The sequence below is a fragment of the Cebus imitator genome, unplaced genomic scaffold (genome assembly GCF_001604975.1).
Source record: "Cebus imitator isolate Cc_AM_T3 unplaced genomic scaffold, Cebus_imitator-1.0 Scaffold74, whole genome shotgun sequence".
Lineage (NCBI taxonomy): Eukaryota > Metazoa > Chordata > Mammalia > Primates > Cebidae > Cebus > Cebus imitator.
The window spans coordinates 502,128-512,586 of NW_016107389.1; positions in this window are offsets into that span (position 1 = coordinate 502,128).

Sequence of the window (10,459 nt, forward strand, 5' to 3'; positions counted from 1 at the left end):
AAAAAAAAAAAAAAAATTTCTAAGAGATACGTTTTAGAAGTACAGAATTCTAGGAACAGATTCATTTACTTGAATGAGTTAAAATGAGAATGGAAACTATTAAACATTGAGAAAAGACCTAAGGAAATAGGATACAGTGTTAGCAGCTAGGTAAAGAAACTGGACCAAAACCAAAACAAAATGAAGCCAAACTAAAAAGTAGTTTACTGCAACCTCTTTTTTTCAATTTCAGTCATGAACCCTGTCTCCTACATCAGAGACTTTCTTGTTCCAGTGAAAGATTATATCTTTCTCTCCTTCATCACCCTTGACATGGTACCTTATACACTGTAGTCCTCAATCGATATTTGTTGTTTGATTGAAAATAGTAAATCTAAAAAAGAAACAGAGTCTGATCTTTTAGATCAAAGGAAGCAAACTGTCAGCCTGTAGGCTTGACACAGATAGGTTTTATTTGGCCTGCACTGTTTTTTATATTTTAGTCAACTGGCAATATTTAGGAATCAGGAAATTTTACATAAAAATCTAGATTTCTGGTTTCTCTTTAAATCTGACTACATGTAGCCCAGATCTCTGTGAGCATATGCTCTCCAGCATTCCGTGGCCCCCAGTCCACGCTGTGTCCATCCAACATGAATGTATTTTCCTCTCCTGTGGCAGAGACTGGATTGATCCCCCAAATCTATCCCTAACCCATTCTTACTTCACCCAGGTTTTGGCAGGCATCCTGGCAACCCAGAACAAAGGGAGCTTTTCCTCCTTCCTTACAGCAAAAGGTGGCCATGAGAACAAGTATGGCCTGCCTAGAGTTATACATGTAACTTCTGGGGAAAGTCTTTAAAAAAGGAAGCCCTGCCCTTTCATACTTTCTCCTTCTGCAGGCTGGAATTCAAATGTAATTGCTGGAGCTCCAGTAATCACAGACCATAAAGTAAACCTGGGACTGCTATAACAACAAAATAGGCAGGGCCTGAGCCCCTGGTTCTGAGAATCTGCTGCAGCAGCCCAGAGATGTCTGCCTTAGGCTTTTACATAAGATAGAAACAAACACCGATCTTGCTTAAGCCATCGTTTGAGAACTTCCGCCACATCCAGCCAAATCTAATCCTAAATAATATAACTACAAGTCATTGCTAAGAAGCAGAATTCTTCTTCATCATGGTGGCTATTATTAGAATGTAAATGCTATAAAAAATCAAAGTCTTTGGAAAGAAGAGTGTATGCAGGTGATCCCATAGTTTAAAACCGGTAGTTGTACATTCCATGAATGTAAATGGGTTGGGGTTCCTCTGTCTCTGGTAATATTGTCTGGTGGAGAAGCATACAGGCTTTGGAGTTTCTGAATATCTCTGTGACTCAGTCTCATCATCTATAAGATGAGGATAATTAAAATAGTAACTTCCTGACTGGGCACAGTGGTTCACGCCTGTAATTCCAGCACTTTGGGAGGCCGAGAAGGGCATATCACGAGGCCAAGAGATCGAGACCATCCTGGCCAACATGGTGAAACCCTGTCTCTACTAAAAATACAAAAATTAGCCGGGTGTGGCAGCATGTGCCTGTAGTCCCAGCTACTCGGGAGGCTGAGACAAGGAGTATCGCTTGAACCTGGGAGGCAGCGGTTGCAGTGAGCTGAGATTGTACCACTGTACTCCACTCCAGCCTGGTGACACAGTGAGACTCCATCTCAAAAAAAAAAAGAAAAAAGAAAAAAAAGAAATAGTAACTTCTTTAACGGATTCTTGGGAAAATTAGACAACATAATGTGCATAACCAATATGAAAATCTTAATCCTTGAATTCTGGACAGATAAGACAGAACGTGGCCTGGAGGAGGTAAGACACATGGACCTAGAGGTTCATTTTGCTCTCTGCTTAATCTGCTCTTCCTGCACCATAAACTATTATTATTATTATTTTGAGACAAAGTCTCACCCTGTTGCCCAGGCTGCAGTTCAGTGGCGGGATCTTGGCTCATTGCCCACTAAACCTCCCAGGTTCAAGCAATTCTCCTGTGTCAGCCTCTGGAGTAGCTGGTATTACAGCCGTGTGCCACCATGCCTGGCTAATTTTTGCATTTTTAGTAGAGATGAGGTTTCATCACATTGGCCAGGCTGGTCTCGAACTCTTGACCTCAAGTGATCTGCCCACCTCAGCCTCCCAAAGTGCTGGGATTACAGGTGTGAGCTACCTTGCCCAGTCACACCATGAACTATTAAAATGGGTGGAAATAATAATGGCAAGTTTTTATTTGATCATGAAAGAGCTCAGTATGTTATTTCAAGCCAACATGCACAGGATCTATTGGAAGGTTAAGACTAACAAGGGAATCTCAGGTCTTACCGTTTTTATATCACACTGAAATCATCTTGAAAATCAGTGTGTCTGATGGCATTTGAATAGGAATTATGTTTTTTTTCAAGGCATCATTATTAGACAAGTAAAATTTTAAAATAGCTCTGAGTTTACTAAGAAGCTTAATTTCTGGTATTGGGGTGAGCTTCTTGTCAGAACAGGGTTCATGAAACAAGAATAATGAACATAGATATTTCTCCTTCTATTAACAGAACCATTTCCATACATTTGCATACCTTTTTTTTTTTTTAAAAAAAGACAAAGCCAATGCACTAGCAAACTAGAAACAGAGAGAAATTGTATCCATTGGAAAGAATTTTTATAAAATTATATTTAAAAGTTTCCTAAGGCAATATCGAATCCTTTCATATAATAATCTCCAGCAAAGCCTAAAACTTAAGAAAAATTGTTACTTTGAAGTAAATATAGGGATTAGAGGAAATAAAGAAGATGGTATAATTTTAAGGAAGTATTTTTAATAAAATGGTTTTATTTTTGTAAATGTGAAATAAATTGAAAGTATTTGCATAAACGGAAAATGAATGTTATGCATAGAGTCAATATGCTATTTACATAGATTTAGACTGTGACTTTTTATTTTAATTTTTCATAGAGATGGAATCTTGCTCTACCACCCAGGTTGGTCTTCAACTCTTGGCCTTAAGCGATCCCCCTGCCTTGGCTTCCTAAAAATGCGGGGATTACAGGTGTGAGCCACCATGCCTGGTCTAGACTGTGACATTTTTGTTCATTATTATTTATAGCATCCATAGTGAGAACATCTTATTCTTTAGTGTGTTTTTGTATTAAAGTTGCCATTTTAGCCATGAAGAAATAGCCTTGACATATTCCCTAGCTTCCCTTTATATTTAAGAGCAATTCTAATTAAATAATCTTTATATTTAATTATGATATAATGTTTAATTACACAAAATAGGCCTAAAATGATCTGAGAAATTATATTGTAATTGGTAGATATTATACTAATAATTTTTTCCCAAATTTTAAAACCCTGTTAAGGTGCAATTATGGACATATTCTTTTATTACAGTTATCAGTTTGTTTTTATGAGAATTTCCTAGGATAACCACTTTGGAAGGGGCCAGGGCATGCCCCTTCAGACAAATATTAATTATAATGACTCTCCCTTGAAATGTTTTAAACCGTATCCTTTAGATAGAAAACAGACTAATGGAACTCAAATGCAGCAGTTTGAGCACCAATGTTCTGTTTAAATGTTAGTGTGTGATATGTTTTTAAAAGGTTTGAGAGTCCCCTTTGCCTGGCAGCCTTTCCCTGTTTCTTGAATTCCCTTGATGTGACTGGGCAGTGCCTCTAGTTTCCTTCCTCTGTCAATAAGAGGACTATATCCAGCCAGCCCAATGGTAGGAGGGCCCAATAATTATCTCTGTGGGACAGCATAACACAGTAGAGCACACACCCAGTTGGCCAACAGTTAATTCATGTCCACTTTTTTCTTTTTGTTTTTTTGAGACAAAATCTCAGTCACCCAGGCTGGAGTACAGTGGCACGATCTCAGCTCACTGCAACCTCGCCTCCTGAGTTCAAGCAATTTTCCTGCCTCAGCCTTGTGCATAGCTGGGATTACAGGCGTGTACCAACACCCTAGCTATTTTTATTTTAGTTTTCATTTTTAGTGGAGATGAGGTTTCACTATGTTGGCAAGGCTGTTCTTGAACTATTGACCTCAGGTGATCTGCCCACCTCAGCCTCCTAAAGTGCTGGGATTATAGGTGTGAGCAACCTCACCCGGCACATTCGACCATTTTGTTAGGGCACAGTCAAGCTCAATTTTCCTGAAGACTTGTTGGCTGTAGGAATGCTTCCACCTGTCTGTCTCTTCCACTTGCCCGGAGTGGTGAGAGAAACTAACCCTTAGCCTTCTCTTAGTTAAGGATCATTTTGTTTTTCTTTCACTTGCTCATGAGAGCATGGAGAAATGACAATCAATTGGTTTATGCTTTTTCCACACTCTGTGGACTTTGTGTAGAAGTCAACTTATGATTGAGCTATGATTCTCAGACTTTAGTGTGCATCAGAATCCCCTGCAGGGCTTGAGAAAACACAGATTTCTGAGCTGTATCCTCAGCATTTCTGGTTCAAATTATCTGGGATGGGGCCAAAATGTACTTTTCTTAAAAGGTCTACATAAGGTTGATGGTATTGGTTGGGATATTTGCACACTGATCGAGAGGAAAAACAAGCCCACTTTTGGTTCTTCAGCTAGAACTAAAAAGTCCACTTTAAAATCAACTGATATGTAGGTTTATGTCTTTCAGATCCCTGGATGTGTAAGTATCATTTTGTTTGTTTTTATAATGTACATTGTATGGATTCTTACTGTGTTATTCAAATAGGTGTTCTTGGTTAAGACTCAAAGCCTAAAGCTGTGGATGGAGACAACTTTATTTGCAGTGGGAGTGAACAGTTATCCTCAGGATTTGCCTCTTTCCTTATTTTCTAACTTTGCCTTCCCAGCCAATGTGGCCTGAAATTTCTACAGCCACTTTCCAGTTTATATAATGAAGGCCAGAGAAGGATATGGTTAAAAAGAAAGACAGCAAGAAAAAAGGGAGGAAGGATGGAAGGGGAGAAAGAAGGAAAGAGGAGCAAAAAGAAGGAAGTAAGAAAGGAGGGAGCCAGCGAGGGAAGGAAAAAAAGAAGAAAGATGGTTTTAATTTTTGAAATGTTTTTAAAGGTGCATTTAGAGAATGCCTGGAAGGAGCTATGCTGACTTAGTAGTAATAATAATAACATAATAGCAGCTAACTTCTATTGAGTGCTTACTTGGGCCTGGTATCTGCTAAATGTTTTAAATCACTTTTTTTTTTTTTTTTTTTTTTTTTTTGAGACAGAGTCTTGCCCTGTTGCCCAGGCTGGAGTGCAATGGCGTGATCTTGGCTCACTGCAACCTCTGCTTCCCAGGTTCAAGCAATTTTCCTACCTCAGCCTCCCAAGTAGCTGGGATTACAGATGCTTGCCACCACACTCAGCTAATTTTTTGTGTGTTTAGTAGAGATGGGGTTTCACCATATTGGCCAGGCTGGTCTTGAACTCCTCACCTCATGATCTGCCCACCTCAGCCCCCCAAAGTGCTGGGATTACAGGCGTGAGCCACTGTGTCCGGCCTTTATATCATTTAATTGTCACAAAAATTCTATGAAGTACATACAACTATTATTTCCATTTAAAATACTTTTGGTGATGTTGAATCAAATTTAGAATTAGATTTTAACGAAAACATTTTAATTTACTGAACCAAAGCATAAGGAGTTTTTACATTTCACATGAGCTAGGTACCCAAAACCATAACTCTAAACAAATAGCTGATTGCTCCCTGATTTTGCTTTTCTATTGCTTTATTGTTACTCTGGCTTTTCCCTCTCCTTGAAACACCTTTCCTAGCCCTGTCTGTCAGAACTGCAATATTGCCCCTTCTCTGGTCAAACTCAAATGACATCTCTTCCATGTTGGCTGTTCTCACCTCATCTTCTTTTAAACAATAACATAAAATGAAGAGATGAATGTGCTTGGATATGGAATATAGGGGTACCATTCTCAGTTTTACCATGTTAGAGAGGGAACTTTGTGCAATTATCACCTCTGTTTTGCTACCTGAAAAATGAAAATACATTAATAAACTAAGCTGTTTTTATCTTTTGGATCTTATAAGTCAGTAATTAATTGAGTTTCTTCTGTGTTGGCTGCTAGAGAGTTCAGAGATTAACTGGCAGACCCCTTCAGAAAACATCCTGGATCTTATAGTATGCCTTCCCTGACCTACTGACTCCCTTTTTGTTCCATTTTCCCCTAGACTATACTAAGTATTTAAAAATTGGCCGGATGCTTTGGCTCATGCCTGTAATCACAGCACTTTGGGAGGCCGAAGTGGGCAGATCACCTGAGGTCAGCAGTTCAAGACCAACCGGGCCAACATGGTGATACCCCATCTCTACTAAAAATACAAAAAAAAATTAGCTGGGTGCAGTGGGGTGCACCTGTAATCCCAGTTACTCAGGAGGCAGAGGCAGGAGGATTGCTTTAACCCAGGAGGCAGAGGGTGCAGTGAGCAGAGATTGTACCATTGCACTCCAGCCTGGGCAACAGAGTGAAACTCCATCTCAAAATAAATAAATAAATAAATAAATAAAATAAATAAAATAAAAATAATTTAAAAATAAAAATTAATTTCCAAACATAATTAAATTCTGAGCATGCAAATTAGAAAATGCGGACACTCTTCCAGACACACGTACCCTCACCCATATCTTGCTATTAAGGAATAATATCTACTCATATATACATACTCTCAGTCTTTTCTACCTACCTGTGTAATCTATATTATCTATCTATTTCAAATGCTATTCTAATATACATATTGTTGTACAGCCTAATTTTTGTTTTCATTTATAAGAATATATTGTGGGCTGGGCACGGTGGTTTGTGCCTGTAACCCCAGCACTTTGGGAGGCCAAGGCTGGCAGATCATGAGGTCAGGCATTCGAGACCAGCCTGGCCAACATGATGAAACCTTGTCTCTACTAAAAATACAAAAATTAGCCGGGCATGGTGGTGCTCACCTGTAATCACAGCTACTCAGGAGACTGAGGCAGGAGAATTGCTTGAACCTGGGAGATGGAAGTTGCAGTGAGCCGAGATTGCACCACTGTGCTCCAGCCTGGGTGACAGAGCAAGACTCTGTCTAAAAAAAAAAAAAAAAAAAAGAATATGTTGTGAACATTCTATTGTTTCAGTAGTTTTCTACAGATGAAATATTTATCACCTGTGGAGTTTTCCTTCATAAGGCTCCATCGTGATTATTGAGATCTGAAAGGGTAAAAGAGGATGAAATTCAGCACACAGGTGAGGGATTGGCTTTAGGTGCAGGAGAAACATTTCTTCCACTTTCCACTGTAACAAGAAGAAAGGTTGTGTGCAGATGAAAGTGGATTGTAAAGACATATCTATGTGTGTGTTGTGTGTGTTTGTGTTTTGTTTGGTTGTTTTTCTTTTGCTTTGACCACAAGGTAAAAAGAAGCATGAGGACAGCAAAAGAGATTTTCCTCTGGAGATCTGAAAGCAAAAAGCAGTCAAATCTCCTTTTCTACAGGCACATTCAAAGGAATATATGGTAGCAACATGAATGGAATTTTGTGGATACACCTAATCAAGAGCCTAGGAGTCATCTTAAAAGAAAAAAAAAAAAAGGAAAAAAAAGAAAGTAAGGCTTACTCAAGACTGGAAATTCAACTTAATTTAAAATGTCAAAATAGGTCACATATGGTGGCTCATGCTTGCAATCCTAGCACTTTGGGAGACCAAGGCAGGATGACGGTTTTAGCCCAGGAGTTTGAGATCAGCCTGGGCAACATAGTGAAACCCTGTCTCTACACAAAATTTAAAAAAGTAGCCAGGCATTGTAGCATGTGCCTGTGGTCCCAGCTATTCAGGAAGCTAAGGTGGGAGGATCACTTGAGCCTGGGGTGTTGAGGCTGCAGTGAGCCATGATTGTGCCACTGCACTCCAGACTGGGTGACAGAACAAGACCCTGTCTCAAAATAATATAAATATAAATATGTAAAATAGATTTTTAAAATGTTAAAATACAAAATTACAACAATTAAGTTTAAAGGTCTTAATTGGCTTTAGTTACCATTCTAGAAATGGATAACACTTATTCTAAGAAATAGAAGTTTCCCCATGAGCTGTGAGTAGAGGAACTTGGCTTTATAGACAGTAAAGGGCTGAAAGCAAAAGCAAAGAACGAATAGCAGATTGGTCGTTTCAAAGTTATATTCCCTGTAAGGCAGGAACAGGAAGACAAAACAATTGAAAAATAACTGACTGGCTAACATTGGTTACTCCAGGTGATTTATTTATTTATTTTGGTAAGGATTCAAGCAGAGGGAATTTCATTTTTATGGCCATTGACACTGGCCTGTCTGGGAAACTTGGCTTGATCTCTCTTTACCAATTTTTCAGAAGACCAGATAACAACTCAGTTTCAGTTTGGTGACATGGAACCTCGGCATGAATGCCTGTTTTGGTTTTTAGTTTCATCAGATGGAGCCTGGTATAGGAGCTCAGACCAAAAAATGGCCTCGGATAATTTCTATTTAATAAAAGTGAGTATTTATTTAGGACATTATAGTAAGTGATACCATGTAATGGTATCTAGGAATTTGCATTTTGCTATATTCTTATATAGTATTTAGAAATAATCCTATTTAAAAATAAACTTCATAATTTTTTTGTTTTGAGACAGAGTTTAACTCTTGTTGCCCAGGCTGTAGTGCAATGCGCAATCTCGGTTCACTACAACCTCCGCCTCCTGGGTTCAAGCGATTCTCCTGCTTCCCGAGTAGCTGGGATTACAGGCATGCACCACCACACCTGGCTAATTTTATATTTTTAGTAGAGACAGGGTTTCACCATGTTGGTCAGGCTGGTCTCGAACTCCTGACCTTAGGTAATCCTCCCGCCGTGGCCTCCCAAAGTGCTGGGATTACAGGCATGAGCCACCGTGCCTGACCTAAACTTCATAAATTTAATAAATCTGTGTAAAATCTTGTGGTGTGGATAAGTATTCTATATATTTTTACTCAGATTATCACTTGTATGAGAAATACCAGTTCTCTGTTCTAGCTCTAGCTCCATCCAAGCTATTTGCTCTAAGTACCCGATTATTGTAGTTTACTCTGTCCCTCTCTAGTAAAGAAAGGTGATCAGGAATTAGATATCTCCCTGCTAATAAGGAAATTTGAAATATTGCTGCAATAGCTACTTAATCGAGATTTGAAGCTCTGAGCACTCCAGATATGCTGCTGGCTGTCAGTCATGTTGTTGGGCCCAATAACACATCTGAGATGGCAGCAAGATTGCTTGGCCTCCTTATGCTCAGGACTCTTGGCCACCTGTGTTCTCTTTCACTTTTCCTCAAAAGAGAAACTCACCTTCATCCCCACTAGCCAGCTTTCTGTGTCATTCCTACAGCCATTTCCAGAGAACTAGGCTCTAATTTACCTCTTCCACATAATTTTTTTTTTTGTTTGGTTTGGTTTTTCCACTGACTTTTTCGGCCCTATAGGACCTTCCACTATCTCCAGGGCAAATCACTGAAACTGTACGTCTCATATGATCCTAGATCAGACCCTCCTACTCACTAGGCTTTCATTACATTCCCAATTACCTACCTGTAGCCTTGAAATCTCTCCAACCACTCCCAAATCACTCCAGGACATTTTGCTAAATGGATCATGAAGCTGTACCTAAATTTCAAGCCAAATGTTCATTAGAATATAGCTTCTGGAGCACAAATGTAGAAATGCAAGCACACAAAGAGCAAAGACACGAGACACATCAGAACAGTGAGGCGTCACACAACAAATAGGAGCCACTGCATCACCATGACCAGGAGATCTATAAAGATCGTGAACAGTGCAGTGACATATGGAACACAGCAGTGATGTATGTTCTTGAGTTGCATCAGAGATTAAGATAAAAAGGTCTGTATTTATGCAAAATTCAGTCTATTCAAGTTAATGTTAACTGAAAAGGGAGATTTTCCAGCTGAATAAAGAAAGTCTACAACAATAAAATGTCCTCACCCTCTGTTTTTGCAATTTTCTGTATCTCAGGTGAATTCTTTCTGTAGATAATATCTACATTACTTGCTTATTTGACTTCGAAGTGAATAGTTTCTAGTATAAACTGAGATAAGCAGTCACATGGTTAAAGGTCTTAAATGATAATGTAATCCTTTAATGACATTAGGTTTGTCAAATGTAGCAATAAAAAATAAAAATCAACCAAACAGCTATGTGGGAAGTAGAAAAGTTCCTTTCTAAAGTTTCCTTTCTTGTTAAAAAATAAGTGTACTAAATAACTTTGTTAAGCCCTATCCTGTATAGCTGTTAGACATGCCATCCTTACAGGTATGTAATACATTCTATGTTCTTGTATTTTATTTTATTTATTTTTTTTGAGACAGAGTCTTGCTCTGTTGCCAGGCTCCAGGCTGGAGTGCAGTGGCGCAATCACAGCTCACTGCAATCGCAGCCTCCTGGGTTCAAGCAATTCTCCTG